The 23,111-nt window shown below is 51.4% G+C and overlaps 1 long non-coding RNA gene across 1 annotated transcript; it reads left to right on the forward strand.

Annotated features, from left to right (window-relative positions):
• The first annotated feature begins 2,365 nt into the window (after window positions 1-2,365).
• LOC116572146 lies at window positions 2,366-21,298 on the forward strand. The gene is made up of 3 exons (XR_004278142.1): window positions 2,366-3,084; window positions 20,820-21,109; window positions 21,268-21,298. It is a non-coding gene; the product is annotated as an uncharacterized LOC116572146 (long non-coding RNA).
• The last annotated feature ends 1,813 nt before the right edge of the window (window positions 21,299-23,111 follow it).

A 23,111-nucleotide genomic window follows, 5' to 3' on the forward strand; every position in this document is an offset into this window, starting at 1 on the left:
TTGTTCCAGAGCAGAAGGCAGTAGATAGATAATTTTAGGAGGTTATATGTCAATGAGTTTAAATTGGGTGCGTTGGGGCTTGAGGGAAGAACTATCAGTTGGATAAAGGGTCATTCCTGGGATGGCTAGGTGGCTCAGTCAGTTAAGTGTCTGCCTCTGGCTCAGTTGATGACCCCAGGGTCCTGGGATTGAGCCCCACATCAGGCTCCCTGCTTGGTGGGGAGTCTGCTTCTCCCTCTCCCTCCCCCTGCTTGCGTGCACTCTCTCTCTCTCTGTCAAATAAATTAAAAAAAAATTTTTTTTAAAGTTATTCCTGATGGTCAGTGTTGGCAGGTAAATGAGGAACTACTGGGCTTTAAAAGAGGCTCCTGCAAGTGGGCATGTCCTTGGGCTTGGTGGGCATGAAGCTTGCTTTACTCAGCCTGTCGCTCTTCAGTCAGGCTGTGTGAAGACACAAGGGACCACCCAAGAGCAGCAAATGCCAGCAGGGAGGAGACATGCCAAGAAAGTTTCTGAAACCTCTTCCTCAACCCTGAGCCAGGCACCTGCAATAGACAGAACATTGCAGGACCCCAAACTGGACCTGGACTGGGGATCCAGTCATGCATACCAGAAAAATCTCTGCTAGGTACCTGACTGCTTTCTGGCTTCGGGGGTAGTTAGTGGTGGAGGAAGGAAGAGACAGAGCTGACCTTGTGGTCTTTGCTTTCTTAGGGGGAGTTAGTGGAAATAATATGCTTTTTATTAAAATTTTAAAAATAATTCTGCCTCAGTGCTGGTCACCAATGCATATTCCCAGGTCCACCCATATCCTCAAATCAGGATCTCTGGTGAAGGGGTTTGGAGAGATGCATTCTGAGCCAGTATTGCTAGAGCAGAACTGCTTCCAAATCTGTTCTCAGCCAATCTTCCAAGTTCACTGATTGAGCTCCCGCTCTTGCTTTTTTTTTTTTTTTTTAAGATTTTATTTATTTGACAGAGGAAGAGAGATCACAAGTAGGCAGAGAGGCAGGCAGAGAGAGGAGGGGAAGCAGGCTCCCCGCTGAGCAGAGAGCCCAATGCAGGGCTTGATCCCAAGACCCTGGGATCACTACCTGAGCTGAAGGCAGAGGCTTAACCCACTGAGCCACCCAGGTGCCCCCCACTCTTGCTTTTTAAACACATTCTCTCATTTAGGTGTCACAGCCACTCTAATAAGCTCTTGTAAGAAAATTAAGGCCTGGAGAGGTTAAATTGCCCACCAAGCACAAAACTTCACAACCTGGTTCTAGAAAGCCAACCTATCCCACCTTCCTGTCTTTGCTCATGACTGGATCTCTCCCAGGAATGCCTTCATCCTTCTCCATGTGCCTTGTGCCCTGCACATTACTTAAGTGTATGTCCTGGGTCCTAGATAATGGACCTGGGTCCCTGGTGCCCATGCCTCTGACCTGTGGGTGCAGGTAATGGTCTTTGCATCTGGGGCTCAGGATGTGGGCAAATCAACTGAAGGGACATAAACACGTAAGGCACAGATAGGAGTGCACAAGAATGTACCCTGCTGGTGGCTTTGGTGGAGGTAGGACTGGATGGAATGGACAGAGAGAAATCATATGCCCTCCCCTGCCCGCATTCCTCCCTGCCCAGATTTCTTCTGCCCTCCAGGGTCGCCTCCATGGTGGTCTTGATTCTGCCATATACTCTTTCACCCTGAGCTTCTTGTCTGAAACCCTTTCCCTCACTCCAGTATTCACTTTCTACCCCTCCTTCCTATCCTTCAGCTACTTCATATTACCTACTCCTTCAGGAACGTTCCCTAACCCCCAAAGTTTTGATAGCTGATTCCTTTTAGGCTCCCACAACCTCTCTGTCTTTCTGACATTCTAGCCCTAATAAAAGGGCTATTTATTTGCTCTTAATGGAACTGTGAGCTCCAACAAGGGCAAGAACCATCTCTTATTCAATGTTGCTTCCCTAAGATCTGGTACCAGAAAGCTGGCTCAGTGAAGTTTGTTGTATGAATAAATGCCAATTGATGGTGACTTCCTATGATCTCTACTCCACCTTACACATCTAATTATAATCCATCTTAGGGCACCTGGGTGGCTCAGTCGGTTGAGCATCTGCCTTTGGCTCAGGTCATGATCTCAGGGGGTCCTGGGATCAAGCCCTGCGTGGGGCTACCTGCTCAGCAGGGAGCGTACTTCTCCCTCTTCTTCTATGTGCACATACTCTCTCAAATAAATAAGTAAGTAAGTAAATAAATAAATAAATACTTAAAATCCATCTTGGACTGCATTTCACAAGCCAGAATCCAAGGAAGCCAAGCTAAAGCCCTCAGGGAAAGGAGAAAACTGAGGTTCAGTGGCCGGTGACGGGTCTGACTCCCAGCCAATCGATATACTGTAGCTCCCAGCTGCCTTGTTTCTGGCTCTGTGGCTGGAGCTCCTTGAGGGCAGGAACCAAGACTGGGACATTATTTCCTGGCTTGGCAGGGCGCTTTGCCTATTATCACAAACATTGCCATTTACCAGGTGCTTACAAGGTGCCGAGCCCTTTATATGCATTTTTCCCACAGTTTACACAGGAAAGTGTACACAGGAAAGGAAGGTGCAATTATCCCCATTTAGAGATGAACAAACTGAGGCAAGGTAAGTAACTGCATATTTATCCATGTGTCTTCTAGTTCCTTTCATACATTTATCCAGGTTCCATTAAAGCCTCACCAAACTTGTCATCAAACCCATTTTCCGGATCAAGAACCCGAGGCCCCAGGACTACTGAGCCGATTCCTGTGCCTCCAGAATGCCGGGCCGGCAATCCGACTTGAACGAATCGCGCCGGGAACAGCGCCTCCTGCTGGCGGCGACGGCCACGCCTGCGCCACTTTCAGCCCCGCCCCTCCGGCGCCGGAAACGCCCGAATTCTCCCTCCCGCTTCCGAAGATTATCGAGCGCTCCTCCGAAGGTCTGGGCGCGGAGAAGTCCGGCGCAGAGCCGGGACCCGACTTCCCGGCAGCCTTAGTCGCTGCGGCTTCGGGTCAGAGCCATCCCCGGGGACCGCGGGAAGGTGGAGGCGGCCTTCGCTGCCGTCGTTTCCTTCGTCGTGAGTAACGCCCATATAGACGCCACGGGTCTTCCGGGAGGGCCCGACGCCCACCCTGCCGAGCAGGAGGCGGGGCTCTGGGAGGGGCTCCTACGGCAGAGGCTCTCCCCTGGGGGACAGTGCCACAAGCGAGGACACCGTGCGTCAAGCTCTGGGCTTGTGTCCGTGCGTCTTTGAGCAGCAGCCTCCCCCTCCTTAGACCTCAGTTTCTGCACCTGTAAAATGGGGCTCGCGACACTTCCATAACTGCAAAAGCCGGGATTTCGTCCAGCCTTTTCAGAATCCCCCTCCCCCAGGCAGGCACTGAGAAATCAGAGCTGGGTCAGGCTCTCCCGTGTGGACGTGCGGAGCTCTGGGATCGCCTTCTCTTGCTGCGTTAGTACTCCTGAGACTGGAGAGTCCTAGCGGTTGGGAACTAGCCCCTTCCATGTGGAACATGCGCCCCGCAGCCTAGGATGTGACAGACATGAAACATGGCCATGCCAGTAACAAGTATCAGTGCCAGCTCAGATTTATTGAGCACTTACTGTGTGCTGGCTTTACATGAAGCCCAACACACATGTTATTTCCACCTCACCACAGCCCTTTCTGGTACGTACTGTTCTTGCCACCCCCAGTTGACTGAGGAGGTGTTTGAGGCCCAGAATCACAGAATAGTAACCAGTTCAAGGTTTGCCAGCTAAAAAGTGGCTAAAGCAGCAGTCCACAGCCTTACCCCCTATACTGTTCTGAGAAATGTTTGACCTGGAAGGCAGAATGGCGGACTGGGAAAAATGACAAGGGCCTACCAGTATTAATAATATCTACCATGAATGGAGCACTAAATATGTGTTGGATGCTGGCCTAAGGGCCAACAACTTTTATACTGCTGACAGTGACCCTACTCTATAGGTTTTGTTTTTTCTACTTCACCGATGAGGCTCAGAGGTCCTCATAGGTCTCACTGCTACTAAAAAGCTGGGTCATCGGTGGAGCATTCTGCCTACTTGTATATTGCTCTTAGGAAGATCCCACTCTTTATTTTTTTTTTAAGATTTTATTTATTTATTTGACAGAGAGAGAGAGATCACAGATAGGCAGAGAGGCAGGCAGAGAGAGGGGGAAGCAGGTTCCCTACTGAGCAGAGAGCCCGACCTGGGACTCAATCCCAGGACCCTGAGATCATGACCTGAGCTGAAGGCAGAGGCTTTAACCCACTGAGCCACCCAGGTGCCCAAGAACCCACTCTTTAGAAATAATAATAATAATAATAATAATAAAAAGAAGACCTGACTCTTCTCTCAGTCTCAGTTTTCCCCTTCTGTAAAATGGGAGACTTGGGTAGAAGGACCCTGGACATTGTTTCCGGAGCTCACATAATTGGATTTGTAGGTAGCATTGACATGATGTCTGGAGTCTTGGGTTTGTTCCCAGTTATCTGCGATTTGGGAATGCCTTGGCCAAGTCCCATGTATCTCTGAGCCTCAATTTCCCCCTTCATAAAATGTAGAGACTAGACCGTCCTAATTGCAATGGCACCTTCTGGCTTTAATATTTTATGACTGCGGGGGAAGAGACAAGTTGAGGTTCAGCAAACCTTGCATCCCCTGAGAACTTATAATGAAGTGAGTCTGCCACCTCACTCAGAACATCCCTGGTGGTAGGCTTCCAAGGACAGATCCTCTACATGGGTGAAAGGGGAACAGCGACCTCCAGTGGATCAGCAGTGACTGCTGGGGGAGGCTCACTACTCCAGTGATTCAGAGCTCTCTGCTCAGGTCAGACCAACCCAAGGCTGAATGCCAGCCCCCCCACCTCCCAGCGGGGCACTTCAAGCAAGTCACCTATTCTGTTTGTGCCTCAGTTTCTACATCTTTAAAATGGAGGTGCTAATAATACCAGCTTCGTTGGAGATTGGGTGGAAAATGTATGCAGATAAATCCGACCCCATTTCTGGCCTAGAAACCCCTCCATAAACAACTGTTATTGCTTGTGTCTACAGCGCCATCCCAGGGACTAGGAGAGTTCCTGAGTCTGGACCCTGCCACCCTCCGCCCCCCTGGGACCAAGGTGGTGTTGGGAGTAAGGGAGGAGGAGTAGAGTCCCACTGAGTCAGCAGGGTACCCAGATAAGAGAAACATCCCCCACCCCTGAGGTGGCTGGTATAGGCTGCCAGCCCTGATGGTGGCCAAAGGAGCATGAATGGGCATTCCTGCACGTCCCTGGCTGGCAGCAGCCCCCGGGGTGGGGCAGAGGCCATCTGAGGACAGAAGAGGCAGAGGAATTGTGTCAGGACAGCTGCACTGCGTGCCAGGGGCTGTGGCTAGGTGCAGGCTCATGGTTCCAGAAGAGACGGCTGAAGTGTGTGCTGTGTGTCAGGCTTTAATGAAGCACGTTCACATCTGTCCTGTGTCCCCCGGACAGGGCTGAGTGACACAGGACAGAATTTTCCACCTGCGGTACGGAGACGCTGCTCTTGGTTGCCTGTGGGTGAGCTGCAAGGGGTCAGGAGGCCCCAAAACTGTGTGCACGATTGTGTGAGTGATTCTCCAAGAGTTGCAAGACCCCGCCCGCCCCCCCCCCAAAGTTTTAGGTTTAGAAGTCAGAAGGATTGGTCTAAGACACCCTCATGCTAGTAAATGGCATTGTGTGACTGGGCAGTGGCCGAACCGCCCACCCTTGCCCCTCAAACTCCCTCCCTTCCTTCCCTTCTTTCATCATCCAGTCACCACACATTTCTTTTTTTTTTTTTTTTTTTTTTTTATTTGACAGAAAGAGACACAGCGAGAGGGAACACAAGCAGGGGGAGTGGGAGAGGGAGGAGCAGGTTGGGGCTCAATCCCAGGACCCTGGGATCATGACCTGAGCTGAAGGCAGATGCTTAAGGACTGAGCCACCCAGGCACCCCCACACATTTCCTGAGACCTGTTCAAGGCCCAGGCCTGCACTCGGGAATCCCAGCTCCTCTTACCAGGAGCAAATAAGGAGCCAGTTTTAGAAGGGCAGATAGAAGGGCAAGTCCAGAGGCTGTGGGAGACAGGAGGGGAGTGCTGGTTCACTGTAGCCTTGGGCAGATCACTAGCCTTTCTAAGCTTCAGTCTCCCCCTTTCCCATAGTTCCAATGGTGCCACTTTCAGGATGGGGTGAGGATGGAGGAGATAAAGGATTCCCCTTGGGAACAGGCCAGAGGGAAGAGAATTGGTATGGGAGTCAGAGATCTGGCCCCAGTCTCCTCTCTGCCTGGTCTCACTGGGTCACCCCAGACACCTCCCCAGAGCCTCAGGGTCCTACTCACACAGAGAGGGAGCCTGGCGGCCCAGTTTTCCATGGGCAAATGCACTCAGGCAGTGAGAGCTCCAAGAAAGGTGAGCAATCAGGGAGAGCTTCCCAAAGGAGGTGGCATACCCGAGGCCCGAAGGAAAGAGAACAGGGATCATGAGAGAGCTGAGAGGGGTTCCTGGCAGAACCCCTGCATGTGATGGAGGAATTTGGGGGTGAGGCCCTGAGTGAGGGTAGAAGGGAAGAGAAGAGTGGGGCAGTCCTCGAGCTCCAGCGCTCACTAACTGGTGGAGTTAATGGTGGAGCACGGCTTCTGCGTCAGGTGGCTGGGGTTTCAAGGCTACCCACCACTGTTTCATTAAAGACCCCCGGAGGCACCTGAGGCTCAGTCCCTCCAAGTCTGCCTTCGACTTTGACTCAGATCATGATCTTAGGGTCCTGGGATCAAGCCCCGCATAGGGCTCCTTGCTCAGCACTTGCGTGAGCTCCCCACTCCCCACCTCAAATAAATAAAATTGTAAAAAAAAAAAAAAAAATTTTTTTAAATAAGGCCCTCCATAAGTTTTTACTCTATCTAAGCCTCAGTTACTGCCATCTGGGAACTAGGGGTAAAATAACAACTCATTCAAAAGGATGTGGGATATTATATGATGCCAGTTATAGGAAATATCCAGGAATAGGGAAATCTATGGAGAAGAAAGTAGGTTAGCTGTTGCCTTCGAGCAGAGAGGATGAGATAGAGGGATGGTGGTTAAAGAGCACAAGGCATCTTTCCGTGGGGATGAAAATGTCCTAAAAATGACTGAGCTGGTGGATGCACAACTCTGAATATACTAAAAAATGTTGAATCATACACTTAAAATGTTGAATCATACACTTTAAGTGGTTGAATTGTACGGACAATTTGTGAATTACATCTCAATAGACTGTCACCAAAAAAACAAAGGTTGTTGGGAGGCTCAGCTGAGCGGCTACAAGGCGGGACATGTTGGAAGTGCTGCCTCAGCCCTAGCTCTCACTTGCAGCATTTATTCCCTCCCAGAGAGAGCTGACAGGCTCCTGGAGGAGAGGAGGGAGGCTTGCCCACCCCTGGCTGGCTGGGGGGCTCCAAGTAAGGTACAGTGACTCTCTTCTCATCTGTGAAATGGGGGTGCTTTTCCAAGCCTTGGCCACCTCTTGAGACACTGTGTGATCAGACCCTGGATATTGCTGGATACAGACATGAGGTTGGATGTGTCCCACTTATACGGAGAAAGGCCAGAAGTTTGGATGTTCCCTCTCTCTACCCTGGGGTGGGACTGGCTTCATGCGTCCACTGATCTTAAGTACTCAGTGTAGAATGCACTTAAGGCACAGGGCAGAGGACAGAGCAGGGCCCATCACAGACAGAGTCCTGCCTGCCTGGACCTCAGAGCCTGGGAGGAGGGGCACACTAAGGGTCTCCAGGGCTGGGATGGAGCAAGTCATCATGTTGTCATTCTGGGCCTCAGTTATCTGTGAAATCGGGGAAAATAGTGTCCCCCAGGTGGGGCTGGACTGAGGCTCACAGTGACTGACCCCACATCTACACGTAACACGTGGGAACCATTAGTATTATTGTTGCTTTCATTAGTATCAGGATCATCCAGTGCCTTTTGTCACCCTATCTCAGCTGTCTTGTCACACAGTGAATGGTGTCAGGACTCCATTTTCCTGTCCCCTTCCCAGACCATCAACTACCCCCAGGGCCGGGCCTGGCTGCCCCTTCCCAGCACTGCCCTTTTCAGACCCAGCCCTGGGGCCTGAAGAAGCTTCTCTTCTGCCAATTTTTTTTTCTTTTTTGGGGGGGAAGGGGGATTGGAGGGAGATGAAGGGAGTCAGGCTTTCAAAACCACCAGATTAGATGACCTCATTTCCTTCCCACTATGATTCTATGGTTGGGTTGAGGACTAGCTCACACCATTCTCACTCCAAGGCTGAACAGAACTTAAAACAAGATTGCTGGACACCATTGTGCAGGTTGTTGACTGCATAAGAGAGCCTTTCTTGATTTGTCAAGATTCCCCCACAAGCTTAGAATGATCTGTGCATAGCATTTATTCAATTTGAAAGCACTTGCCTATAATTTAGATATTAATAGAGTAAGAGCCCATGGTTTCCTGAGGCCACCTGAGAATCTGGAAGGAAGGTATATAGGGTGAGGAATAAATTCAGACAAGGTGGGAGCCCCAAGTCCCCCTTCTTGCCCCTCTTTCTCTAGGATCCTTTCTCTGGGCCTGCGGGTTTGGCCTCTCCTTCTGCCCAGCTGCTGGGTAAAGTCATGGGACCACCCCCGAGCAGGCCTTTCTGGGCATTCTGTTCTCACTGCGGCAGGAGCTGGAGCTAGAGCAGGCTGAGTCCGACTCAGCACCTCCTCCCCCATTTCTCCCCCTGTGGAGCTGTGAGCCGGCCTGGGGACTCAGCCAGGGCCGCAGCAGCGTCCGCAGTATCCCTGTCCCTGTGGTGGGCAGAGCGCACAGAGAGAGGGGTGTTTTTTCCCTCAATGAGTGTTAGTCCTGCTCCGGACCCGCTCCAGACCCACTGGGCCTGCTTCGAAGCTCCTTCTGCGCGCTTTTTGCCCAAAGTGCCTGCCAGCCACCCCTTTGCCCTTTTTTCCTGGTTCCCATTTGCAGACAGTGTGTCTAGCCTGCTGGGCTTCCCTGGGCACCTGGGGTACTAGGGCATGTTGTGCATTGAGAGGAAGGACAAGGTACCACCATAGCCCTGCCATGAATGGGCTTGGCAGCTCAGAGAAGCTTACAGAATCTCTTCTGGGTCTCAGTTTCCCCATTTGTACAGTGCGAATTATCTTGACAGTGTCAGCACTGCCATCCGTCCTTCTGATTTCTCTTATTCACTCCCCGACCTTGAATCTTTCACCTTGGAACCGGGTCTCCTGTGCGTCTGAACAGGGACCTCAGCAACCAGGCCAGGCAAACAAGAGAGAGCTAAGATAGGCTGGGTGATGGGGGAAATAGAGAAGTGGAGAAACCCAGCTCTGGAAGCTGGGACCTTGGTCACGACTCCCCTTTCCCCACAGGCCAGTCCTCACCTCCCTGAACCTCGATCTCTTCATCCGTAAAATTGGGAGTCAGTCCTGAGTTATTGGCCTGTGTCAGACCCAGCACTAGCTAGTGACCATCAATAGAGTTCTCCTTCCCTTTCGAGGTCCAGCCTAGCCCCCCAAGCCTGGGGCTCTCAAGTTGTGGCCCCTGCAGACAGTGTCAGAGATGGGGGATGAACTTGTGATGGGCATTTTGTGGCAGAGAGGGTTCCAGTGGGGGCAGAGGGGCGGGAGCATTGCTGCCTCCAGGCCACGTGTGTGATCCCAGCTCAGTGGTGAGCAGGTGGGGAGGTTAGAGCAGGCTCCAACCCTGGGGGTCGGCATGAAGTGGGGCATGGGGTTGTCTGAGAGCTTGGCGCCCTGTTTGCTCACTTGTTCATCCACTCAGCGCATGTCAGCATCATCTCCCTAAAAGCCACAGCGCGCCTGGGCCTGTGGAGGACAGAACAGAACAGGGCTGTGTGCCAGCCCCTCTTCTAAGCAACTTATGTGAATTAACTCCCTTTTACCCTCACAACAACAGTGGGATAAACACTTTCCTTCTCATTTGGCACAGAGAAGTTAAGGAACTTGCCTAAATTGCACAGCAGAAGAGTGGTCAACCTGGTGTCTGAAACCAGACAGTCCTCTCAGGTCAGTGACAAAAGCCTTTCCTCCCCTTCCCACTGGCTTCACTTCCTGCTGGTTCTGGAACAACCTGCTGGGTCTTCCCAGCTCTTGTTCTTACTGCTACCCCTGCCTGCAGGCATTTTCTGACCTTCTTTCTCATCTGACTGACCAACCCCTAGTCATCTCTCAGTGCTTAGCTATGACAACACCTCTTCCAGCAAGGCTTCCTTGGTGCTCTTTTTACCCCAGGCTGGGTTAGGCTCCTCGGCTAGCCTCTCTTAGCTCCCTCTCTCCCACCTACCACTTCTCTTCCTTTTTGCAAGCATCTGTTAACTTAGCTGCCTCCCCCCGGACTGTGAGCCCCTTGGCCTCACCTTGGCACCGCCCCCCATCCCCCCCACCCCACCATGCCTGCCATCATATGTGGTACAGAGATCAAGATCACTGGGAAATGTTGAATGACTAAGTCTTGATTGTTTTATTTATCTTGTGAATAGTGGGCAAGTTCTAGTATCTCTGTTTCACAAAGGAGGAAACTGAGGCACAGAGAGATGACATGATCTACCCAAGTCACAGACCTAATAGCAAGAGCTGGAATTTGCCAGAATGGCCTCAGTCTTCAGGAAGAGATCCAGGGAGGTGTCAGAGGACTGTGATAGTAGCCATTGGTTGGGGTCTGACAGACATATGGCCAAAAATAATAATAATGGTATTAATAATAATAGTAGTGGGGCGCCTGCGTGGCTCAGTTGGTTGGACCACTGACGCCGGGTCCTGGGATCGAGCCCTGCATTGGGCTCTCTGCTCAGTGGGGAGCCTGCTTCCTCCTCTCTCTCTCTCTCTCTTTCTGCCTGCCTCTCCGCTTACTTGAAATCTCTATCTGTCAAATAAATAAATAAAATCTTTTAATAATAATAATAATAATAATAGTAACCCCATTTTAAGAGCTTTTACTGTGTCTCAGACCCCATGCTAAGCACTTTGTATGAATACTTTCATGTGTATCTTATTCTTTCCCTGTGAAGTAAGCGCTACTTAATATCTGTGAAATAGAAGCTCAAAGAGGTTACATGACTTGCTCAAGGTCACACAGCAATGATTTACCAAACCACAGTTTAAACTTTTTTTTTTTAAGATTTTATTTATTTGACAGAGATCACAAGTAGGCAGAGAGGCAGGCAGAGAGAGAGGGGGGAAGCAGGCTCCCTGCTGAGCAGAGAGCCCAATGCGAGGCTCCATCCCAGGACCCTGAGATCATGACCTGAGCCAAAGGCAGAGGCTTTAACCCACTGTGCCACCCAGGCGCCCCAAGTTTAAACTTTTTAAATGATTTTTTAATGGTTTAAAAGTCCAAAGGCATAAAGGGTAGACAATGAAAAGTCTCCCTTCCCCTCTCTGTCCCCAGCCACCCAGTCCCTCCCTTGGGGGCAACTAGGATGATTCTCAAGTGTCCTTCAGAGCAGGTTTGTATGTTCCCAGACAAACCTGGGTTTGTGTTAATCAGAGCCAGGTTTAAACCCATGCCTGTGAGATGCCCTGTTACCCACTGAGGCCCAGGGCTTCACACAGAATACTCACCATGCCCTGGCAGAGATTTGGAGCCACCAGAAGCCTCTGTCCTCTGCCCCAGGCCCCTCTCCTCGCTGCCATTGTGCCTTTTCAGCAGTTGGCTGAGGGCCTGCTTGGCTCTCCTCAGGCTGCAGCAGAGTCTGGGCACCGGTCCAGGGCCCTGCCCAAGCGATGGCAGAAGGACTGCGGCAGGCCCTGGGGGACCCCTTCAGCCCAGTCTGACATGCATTTTATGATCCCTCGCAGAGGCAGCCCTTCATGGAGGAACAGCCCAGGCAAAAGCAGGGAGGCAGAGTGAGCACGTAATACACGGGTGCATAAGGGCTGTGGTCTTTGTACGCAAGGAGACCTGGGTCTGAGTCCTGGCTCCGCCCCTCCCTGCTGTGGAACCCTGTGGACCTCCTTATGGAGCCTCTGTTTTCTCAGGATCCTTGAGGATTAAGAGACAAAGTACCTGAAGTTGCTCGGGGAATGTAGTAGGCCCCTGCTCATTTGGTCATTGGCTTGCTTTAATTTTGAAGGCCTCTGCTCTGAGCTTTTCCACTCTTCTGTCTGACCCCTGGAAGGCAAGGATGCAAGACCATTGGCTCTTCCTTCCTTCCCATGTGCAGAAGGAACTGAATGTGAATAAACATTAGTTCGCCTTGTTGTTGTTGTTGGCATTATTATTACTCTTACTTGGTGCCCAGTTCTATGGTGTCCTTGGGTATGAAAACCCCAAGGACCCTCCCACCCCTTCCCCATTCCCCAGGTGACACTGAGGGGGAGCCACTGGCAGGAGTTCACCTTGGGGGTGGGTGGGCAGAGCAGCAGGGGACACATGTGCAGGTTTGAAGACTGGGAGGAAGGCAGCTAACAGGAAGCTAGCTGGGAATCAGGTGTCTTGGTCAGTAGCCATGCCTGCCTGAGCTCCAGTCTCCTCTGGGGAATGGGGTGGTCTGTCCTCTCCTATTAATATCGTGGGATTTGGGATGCTCAGGCAGGCGAACACGTGAGAGAATATTTGCCACCTGCAAAGTGAAGGTCACAAGCAGGCAGCCCTCAGCTGATGTGGCCTATGGACTGCCTTGGCTTGGACCCTCCCCGACCCAAGGGTATTAAAAAAAAATCTTATTTAGAAACAATGGTCACCATTGCACAGCATTATGAATGTAATTAACACTGCTGAACTGTACACTTAGAAATGGTTAAAATGGCAAATTTTATGTTATATGTATTTTACTATGACAAAAAAAATGTGCAAAAAAAAGAGGATTTGGGGTTGCCTAGGAGGCTCAGTCAGTTAAGCACCTGCCTTCAGCTCAGGTCATGATCCGGGAATCCTGGTGTTGAGTTCAAGTTCCCTTCTCAGAGGGGAGTCTCCTTCTCCCTCTCCCTCTGCAGCTCCCCAGGTGTGCTCTTTCTCTCTCTGCCCAGCCCCCCCCCCCCGCCAAATAAGTAAATAAAATTTAAAAAAGAAAAAAAGGATTGAATTAATTGTCATATCAGTCAGAAAAACAGAGCCCGCCTTAGAGGAGTCATTAGGGACAATTTTGAAAGACCAAACAGGAGGCAGTAGAGGGGTGGTTACCCAAATTTGTAGCCAGGACCCATGGAGGTTGGGCTATCTGAAGGGCACTGAAGCTTTGGAGGAGACCCTGGCATGCACAGAGAGATGGGGAATAGCCTGATCTCTTCCCACCTGCCAGTCTTTCTTCAGTGCCTCCCATTGGCTGAACCTAACTAGAGTCAGTTGGCAGAGGAGCTTGGGAAATGTATTTCACACGGTGGAGCACCTGGGGGGCAGGGAATGGGTCTGAGATCACAGAGCAAATGGCTAATACACTTGTCGACACTTAACAGCTGGGTGATTTAACGTAAAAATCTGGATTCATAGCTTTTCCTGTAACACTTTGGGCCTCTGTTCTGGCAATGGCCCTTGAAGACTGGGAAAGGAAAGGAAAACAGGACATGGGGGTCAGTGAGGCCCACCTCTGCTTAGTTGTGCTGGGGCACTGGCCTTGGGCAGCCTGCTGAGGGTCTCCAGTGTTCTGACCGGCACTTGATGTGGCATGAATGGACCCCAGATCCCCTAAAGCAGGGACAGAGGAAAAGCCATGAGGACCCTGAGCCACGGGGACAGAGCAGGCAGGGCTAGGGAGAGGGTGGGGCTAGATCTGCCTCTAGAAAGAACACATTGGGTATTTAGGGCCATGCGAACCTTCCTGTCCTAGCTCTTGGAGACTTTCTGGTCCTGTGGTGGTTTTGTTTGTTGACTTTTTTTTTTTTTTTAAGATTTTGTTTATTTATTTGACAGAGATCACCAGTAGGCAGAGAGGCAGACAGAGAGGAGGGGAAGCAGGCTCCCCGCTGAGCAGAGAGCCCAATGTGGGGCTGGATCCCAGGACCCTGGGATCATGACCTGAGCCGAGGGCAGAGGTTTTAACCCACTGAGCCACCCAGGCTCCCCGACTTTTTGTTTTAGTTTTCTTTCTGAGGCTTTCAGGCCCTGTGTTCAGACCGAATCTTCCAGGAAAGCTCAACATGTAAACTCCTGGCAGAACTATCCTGGAGAAGGTGGTTGGTTGACCTGGAGTTTTCCTCTGAAAATCCCTAAGGGAATACTCAGGAAGGGTCTCAGACCTGTCCAAGGTCACCCATGGCATCTTAAGAGAGCTGTGCTTCTGCCACAGGCCTCTTGGCTCCCAGGAAGCTGAGAGCACTGGCTCTGGAGTCAGTTGGATTGGGGAGCAAATCCTGGCTGTAGCTCAGTGACCTCAGACAAGGCCCCTCACCCCCTTTAGAAGGGGATCCAGTACCTCCCTCAGAGGGTGGGGAAGGGGGAGGAGCTTATGCTTGTCAGGGGCCCACAGAGTGCTTGGGAGTGGGGTGGTCATGGTTACCAAGGAGCCAGCCCCAGGCCTATGATGACAAACCAGGCTGCCCTGTGACCCCCAAGATGGGGAGAACTCCCCAGCTTCCCTCTTCCTCTCTTCCTGCTCCCTCCCAGGCCACACAGCCAGCAAGAATTTGTCCTCTGCAGGGATGGGCTGGGAGAAAGTCTCCCTTTTTGATGAAACAGCGATGAGGTGATGTCTGGGTTTTTTATATCCCCATTGCTGAACTGGAGCCAGACACAAGAGTCCAGGCCAGGTTCCATTAGCCACATTTGTCCTATGGGCTCCTGGCCCTGTGGGGACCTTCCAGGGGTCCAGGGTAAGACCCAGCATCTGGGAAGACATTGACAGGGCCAATGGAAGCAGTTGCAAGGCACAGCACCTCCACTGGGGACCCCGGCAGGGTCTTAAGAGTCTCCCTCACTCAGGATTCTTTCCTTTGGAAGGAAGGAAAAAGACATTCTACATTTTCCTCCTTGCCCATGTAAGAAAACCCTCCAAGGTGCAAGAGTTACTACTAACCCCATTTTTGAGAATAAAGTGAGCCTGAGATAGGTTAATTACCTCGTGAGCAGAGGAACCCAGTGGTTAAGTGTCAAGTCATGGTGTTAATCCTGTTGCTCTCTTGTCACTCAGAACTTCAAAACCCTGAGCCCTCATTATCAGTCCGCTCAACAAAAAGATCAAGGGTCTGGAGAATTGGAGATTGTTGGCAATAACATTGCAAGATTATATTTTATTTTTTAAGGTTATTTATTTATTTATTTGATAGAGAAATAGAGCACAAGTAGGCAGAGCTGCAGGCAGAGGAAGGAGGAGAAGCAGGCTCCCCGCCTAGCAGAGAGCCTGACATGGGGCTCAATCCCAGGACCCTGGGACCACCACCCAAGCCGAAAGCAGACACCCAACTAACTGAGTCACCCAGGTGCCCCATAGGATTATGTGTTTTTTTTTTTTTTTTTTTTAGGATTTTGTTTATTTATTTGACAGAGAGAAACAGCGAGAGAGGGAACACAAGCAGGGGGAGTGGGAGAGAAAGAAGTAGGCTTCCTGCCGAGCAGGGAGCCTGATACAGGGCTTGATCCCAGGACACTGGGATCATAACCTGAGCCAAAGGCAGATGCTTAACAACTGAGCCACCCATTTGCCCCCGGGAGAAGGAATCGAGCAGGCTCTACACCCCTAGCGCAGAACCCGATGTAGGACTTGAACTCACACCCCTGAGATTAAGACCTGAGCTGAGATCAAGAGTCAGCTGCTTAACCAGCCGAGCCACCCAGGTGCCCCATCCCCCTTTTTATTTTTTTATTTTATTTTTTATTTTTGAAAAGATTTTATTCATTTGAGAGAGAGGGAGAGATTACGATCACGGGGTGGAGGGAGAAGCAGTCTCCCCACTGAGCAGGGAGCCCAACAAGGGGCTGGATCCCAGGACCCTGCAATCATGACCTGAGCCAAAGGCAGATGCTTAATGACTGAGCCATCCACGCGCCCCAGGATTATATATATATATATATTTTTTTTTTTAAAAGATTTTATTTATGTATTTGACAGAGATTACAAGTAGGCAGAGAGGCAGGCAGAGAGAGAGGGGGAAAGCAGGCTCCCCGCTGAGCAGAGAGCCCGATGCGGGGCTCAATCCCAGGACCCTGGGATCATGACCCGAGCCGAAGGCAGAGGCTTTAACTCACTGAGCCACCCAGGCGCCCCCCAGGATTATATTTTAGATGGAGGGGAAAATCCCTCAAAGTAGCATGCACTTGTTAAAAAAATATTCAGTTACAAAAAGGTCTGAAGTAGACAGTGAAAGCTCCCATAACCATACTCTCCAGAGATAAGCTCTAGAATATTCTTTATTCTCTATATATTCTATATAGAGAGAATATATATGTTTTATATATTTTCCCAGATCCTTTTATGTTTTTACCATAAATGTTTATGGGTTTTTTTTTTAAGATTTTATTTTTAAGTTATATCTACACCAGCGTGGCACTCAAAACTCACAACCCCGAGACCAAGAGTCACACACCCACAGACTGAGCCAGCTGGCTGCCCCTGACATTTATGTTTAAAGAAGATGATACATTGTGTTTTGCAAGTTGCTTTTTGCAAATGACAGTAGCTCTTGAAATGGGAGGTTCCCAACCAGGCAGATGTGGGGCCAGTCTGGTGGGGGAACCGATTGGTACGTAAAGGTCTGTGCAAAATTGTGTGTTGCTGGGGAGGGGGGTTAGTGAGCACTGTGGAGGGATAGTGGCTATGCGTGTCATCAGAATTTTTAAAAAGACTCAGACGCAAGCCCCTTGTTTTTCTGATGGATGAAGGGAGGCTGAGAGAGGAAGAGCAGGGGAGTGGGGAGCCCAGACCCTCAGGATGGCCTTGAAGGGGGACAGCGAGGACGCTGCAGTTGGTCCTGGGCATCCTGCCTAGCCCAGAGAGGAACTGCACTCTGCGTGCAGAGCTAGAAGGAGGGTGAGGTAGTCAGCCTTGCCTGAGCTACCAGGCGTGGCTTCTGCAGTCCCTGCCGGCAGATTTACAGCCACCAGGAGCTCGAGGTTACAGAGAAAGAACTTGGTGCAGAACTTGGGGAGGACGCTGCCCGCGGTGCCTGCAGTGGGCCAGGCTCAGAAAAGCCCTCCAGGACACAGGCCTAGAATGTGGAGATCGGGTGGGGTTGCAGGGCGCTGTTGGGATCAGAACCACCCCCCCCCAGCGACCCTTCCCCAGCTGGTGTTGGACCCCCAATGCCGGAGAGAGGATACTGAGCACAGGGCCTGGCCAGGTTCTTGTGACTGTGCTAGTAACAAGAAAACTAGAGAAGGGACAAAGGACAGAGTGACTAGCACCAGCAGAATGACACGAGGCAGGGGCTTGACTATGTCTCAGATGCAATATTTGAAGGCTCCTTCTGACGGGAGGCTGGAGTGGGGGAAGCTGGGGATGGGAGGGTGGTAGGGAGGCCACCACCAGCAACACGTGCCATACTGGGTGGAGTGTAAACAGGGCTGGACCTCCAGCCGGCCAGGGGGCTCACACCTTTGGCTTCCTGCCCCACGTCCTGCCCCAGCTGGGCCGACAGAAGCTCAGCACCCAGGTTACACGCCAGCACCCTCCAACCAGCTGAGCATCACTCGATCTCCAAACCTACCTCTAGCTCCCAGTTGGCTCAGGACGTGGGCATTCATAGGGTGGGTGATCTTAACAGGCTGTGCTCACTTCTCTCCGTGGTGTTGCCACACTGGCTCCAGGAGCCCGGGACCGGCACTCTCCCTGGTTTACAGAACAGAAAACAGTTGGGACAGGTTGAGAACTTTGCTCAAGGTCCCAGAGCTGCAGAATGGTGGCAGCAGAGCCTAGATCCAGATCCAGGGCTCCCAGTGCCCCTGAGAGCCCCTGAGTCCCCCACATCCAAAGACCAAACCTGGCCCTGCATCATTTTTTCTTTCTTCATTCATTCCCATTTTCACGGCCTCACTATGTGCCTGGCTCTGTCAGGCACTGAGAGGCAGCAGCCCCTCCACTCCCAGGGCACTATCCTGTACGCAAAGAACAGCAACTTCAGTAGAAACCAGATGGTAGGGACCGGGGAGACCAGGAACACTGCCAGCGCTATCCCTTGATGGCATCTACCAAACACAGATACAGAATGTCCTCTTCGAGAACAGCATCTGCTTGGTGCCCAGGCAGGTGAGTTAGATGGGGGCAAGGGAATCAGCCAGCTTGGGACTTACTAGGTAAGAGATCAGGTAGGAAACCCAGTTGGGGGGATAGTGAAGCGATAGCTTCCAAGGAGCAGCCCATGGGAGGTTAGGAGGTGTTCTATTATCTAGTGGGTGAGCCTTGCAGAGGAGGCTTGGAGAGTTTAGTGGGGAGCAAATGGGAAGCTCCTGGGCGGGGGAGGCTGGCTGTGGGCCTGCCAGGATGGGGTGGCAGAAGGCTGCTGGCCAGGTGAGCAAGAATACTTGTGTAGCCCCCCACAGATGGGGCAGCCCCATCTGGCTTGGGAGTGGGGCTGGGGCAATTTTCTGGGCACCTGGCAAGCCTGGTCTGTGCCTGAGGTGACCTGAGCCTGTCATGAAATCCGAGTCCTCAACCCCGGCAGCATTTCACCTCCTGCTTCAGCAGAAATTTACTCGGGGTGGAGAGCCGGTGCTGAGGGACCAAGTGGACTGTGGTTCACATCCCAGCCACGGATAATAATGCATTTAAAACAGAACAATAATTGATGTGCTCTGCTCCCTGCATGCCAGGCATTTGGCATTGCTGCTTGTGGTCCTCATGGCAGCCTCATGGATCTGAGGAGACAGAAGCACAGAGAGGGTGAGTGACTGGTCCAGGGTCACACAGCTAGAAACAGCAGAACCTGAGCTGGGCTCTTCCCAGTTGTATTATCTCTCTCCTAGCCCAACTCTTTCAGCCATAAGAGCCTCTGTGTTTTCACCTACGAAATGAGGGTGACAGTTGTGCCTGCACCACGCATATTAAGAGGACAGTTGAATTAAATGAGTTTTGTTTGGAGTGTGGCACGTAACGAGTTCCTGGCAAATGGCACCGTTCTCATCATTGCCACCATCATCACCAGTATTACTGGTGGGTTGAATGACCATCTGATCCAGCCTCATTGTACAGATGGGGAAACTGAGGTCTCGGTGGCTCAGTCAGTTAAGTGTCTGCCTTTAGTTCAGTTCATGCTCCTGGGGTCCTGGGATCCAGGACCGAGCCTCTTGTTGGGCTCCCTGCTCTGTGAGGAGTCTGCTTCTCCCTCTCTGCCCCCTCCCTGCCCCACTCTGCTCTTTCTCCAATAAATAAATAAAATCTTAAAAAAGAAAAGAAAATAGGGGCGCCTGGGTGGCTCAGTGGGTTAAAGCCTCTGCCTTTGGCTCAGATCATGATCCCAGGGTCCTGGGATTGAGCCCCACATCGGGCTCTCTGCTCAGCAGGGAACCTGCTTCCTTTTCTCTCTCTGCCTACTTGTGATCTTTGTTAAAAAAAAAAAAAAAAAAAAAGTCTTAAAAAGAAAAGAAAAGAAATCTTCATGAGTCTGAGGTTTGCCACCTTCCAGCCATCCTACCCTGCATAATGATAGCCTCAGGCCTTTCCACGAGTTTAGCCCCAATGGGGGTCCCAAAGGGGCACTAACTCAGTTTTGTACCCCTAGCTACCCAAGGTGGATCAGACGAGCTACAGCACCAAGATTTCCTACACATGGGGCTGGCATCCTTGTGCATGGAACATGACCTGCGTAACCTTGGAGAACCCACTCCTCTACTCTGAATTCTTCCTCTGCCTCACAGCCTAGGGACATCACTGCCTCACTGGACATGGCTTGAGAGCCCCTCCTGGTGGCCATCTAGGGCTTGAGCTGCAGAGTCGTCCTGATGGGAAGGCCAGCTCAGCCCCAGCTGGGAGCACGGCTCACATGTGCCTCTTTACCCAACTGAATTCTAAAGCAGTGTCCCAACCTGGACCCTGAGGTCCAAACTGCCCTGGGGAGCACAGGACTCCTTCCTGGTGGAGGTTGTTAATACCCACCCACAGACTCCCATCACCCATTTTGTCCCCCAGGTGTCCCAGTTCTGAGATGCCTACTTACCCTGGTACCCCATGTGACGCAGGGGATCTGGTTTTTATGTAAGATTCTGGGTTCCCTTTTGTTTTGCTTGGCCCGTGGGATGGCAGGTGACCTCAGCTTTCTGTTGTCAGTGCCAGCTTGGCAAAAGTCTCTCCTCCTCCTGCCACACATAGCTACGGGGAAGTTAGGAAAGTTGTACTCTGTTTGAGTGGGTCTATTAGGAGGACCTCACACTGACAGCCTTTGGAGGCCCTGAGCCTTAAGAACCTGCCTGCTCTGAACCAGTATCCCTCCTCTGATTCAGTCAGGGTTCAAGCAGAAACACCGGACCATAGAGAGTAAGAGATTTGTCTCAGGGATTTGAACTTGGGCTGTTATGGGAGCTGCTTAAGCAGGAGGTCTCTGGAAGGATGTTGTCATTGAGTCTGATGCTGGAGCTCACAGATGCAGGGCAGGCTGGCGGGAAGGGCAGGGGGAGGATAATGGAGGAGAGGACCAGAACATTCCAGGATCCACAGGAACGAGCTGGAGCCCATGTGGGCAGACTAGAACCCTGGTTGGTTCTTGCTGCTGCCAACCTTGATGGTGTACATGGGGGCTTTGGAGAAGCTGGGACCCTTCTCAGATGTGTAAACACATGCACCTGGCTTAGCAGGATCCCAGGGGAGGTGGGGCAGTTGCACACCTGCCATTGCCTTGGGACAGAGTAACTGAGGGGACCCCACAAACAACTGCTTTTGCTCTCTTCCCTGCTTCTGTTCTTGGCTAGGACCTTCTCCCCCACCCTACACATGCCTCTTGAACAGGTAATGTTTGTCCTTCTTGGAAACGTCAAGGAGCTGATCTCTATGGAATCTTCCCGCACCACAGATAACATCTAAGGAGTGACTGGGCAGGGTCGTCAGGAACATTTTCCAAGACCCCTGACTTCCCAAGACCCCTGGCTCCAGGGCAGAAGTGATGGAGGACACCTAAACACTTGTCTTTGTTCCTGAATTCCTAAGAAGACACAGGTACCAGACCACAATCCTCCATAAAAACCCATGGCCCCCAGCAAAGGTGAGACTCACTCTTCTTTCGCTCCCGAGTCTCGTGGACACCTTGTATCTACCCTCTTTCTCTCTTCTCTCTCTCTCTCTCTCTCTCTCTCCCTCTCTCTCTCTCTCTCTATATATATATATATATATATATTTAGATTTTATTTATTTATTTGACAGATAAAGATCACAAGTAGGGAGAGAAACAGGCAGAGAGAGAGAGAGGAGGAAGCAAGCTGCCCGCTGAGCAGAGAGCCTGATGTAGAGCTCGATCCCAGGACTCTGGCATCGTGATCTGAGCTGAAGGCAAAGGCTTTAACCCACTGAGCCCCCCAGGCACCCCGCCTCTCTCTATATCTTTAATAAACTCTGTTTTCACTTCTTCTTGGCTCACATTTTATTTCTATCCTTCGCGAAGCCAAGAACCCTCTCGGCTGGTCCTGTGGGATGCCCCTTACCCTCACCCCCAGCAAAGTGAGCCAGCCAGCCCATCAGCAACTTGCAGTGCTGGTATTATTAATGAGAGTATGGACAAATTCACCTCCTGCCTCCTTCCAGAAAGGATCGGAGGTAACTTTTAATAATTTCTAAGGTAAAAATGATAAAAACAGCCAGCAAACAGAAATTTCCGTGGAGGAAGGCTTACTGGGCTCAGACCTAGTTTGCGGCGACATGGCTGAATGCACCAAGAAGGTCGGTATCATGGGCAAATAGAGGACCCATTATGGTGCCTCCTTCGGGAAAATGGTGAAGAAGATGAAGATAAGCCAGCACGCCAAGTACACTTGCTCCTTCTGTGGCAAAACCAAGATGAAAAGACGAGCTGTGGGGATCTGGCATTGTGGCTCCTGCACGAAAACTGTCACTGGTGGCGCCTGGAATCCTACAACACTTCTGTGTTAACGATTACATAGGAAGGGAAGGGTGGCTGTTAGTGTCACTTGGGGGCCCTCTAGTGGTAATAGGTGGAAATAACATTTAATTTGTGCAACATCTGTTGATTATGCACCACTGTGGTGGGAGGGTGGGGAAGGACCTGCTGGGAGATTCTGTGCGCCAGAAGGAGGCAAGGACTTGTTGAAGGGCACACAGCACCAGCAGCAGGTCCCAGGTCACTTCATGAGACTACAAGAACTCCTGGCCTTCCTCTGATTGGATGAAGTCCCGTGAGGCAGGTATGGGTGGGAAAGGGGAAACATGGGCCCTGCTGTCACCAGACTTGACTCCCAGCTCAGTCCATCGTTGTCTTGTCAAAGGAGGAAAGTTCTCAGCTTCTCCAGGCCTCAGTATGCTCACCTGTAAAGTGAGGGTTGTTGTAGCCTGCACCTCTTGGGAACGGTGAAGGTTACATGAAGAGGTGGATGTCAAGGGCACGCAGTGGCACTTGGCCCATAACTGAGTGCAGGGTTCTCCAGGAGGAGAAACTGAGGCTTAAAGAGGTAGACAGGCAGTTCCACACCAGCCAGCCCAATAGGGCAGGGTGGAAAGTGGATAGGACTTGAAGAAAAGTTTTAAAACGCCCTCTTCCAACCAGGAGGTGATGTTAGTGTTGGCATAGTGTATGTTTTAGGAGTTGTCAGTTTTCTATCCAGGTGGGCCTGGCTCTGAGACCCCCTCCTGAGGCAAGGGTCCCCTCCTGGGCCTGGGGTCTCAGAGGACCGGGTGAGGTGCACAAGACCTCGGTGTGACTGTTCTAGCCACAGCTGTCAGGATTTGATGGTGAGTGGGACTCAGGCAGAGTGGCAGCTGGGTTTGGTGTTGGGGGTGGAGCTGGGCTCCACCTCGGCAAGCCGTAAGTATCCAGACTTTGACATTAAGCTGGCCCTTAATAGAGTAGTACTATATTTTTAGCTCTCCTGCCAGGCTGAGCTGTGGGAGAGGAGGCCCGGGCCCACAAGAAGTGTGCCTACTGGCCTGTTTTCTCAGTTTTACCCGGGACGGTCATGGAACCTCAAATCGTTGGGAAGGTTCTAGTGACTTCATACATGGAAGAGCCTAGTGCTGTGCCTTGTTAATGGCAACTA

Source organism: Mustela erminea, chromosome 13, assembly GCF_009829155.1.
Source record: "Mustela erminea isolate mMusErm1 chromosome 13, mMusErm1.Pri, whole genome shotgun sequence".
NCBI lineage: Eukaryota > Metazoa > Chordata > Mammalia > Carnivora > Mustelidae > Mustela > Mustela erminea.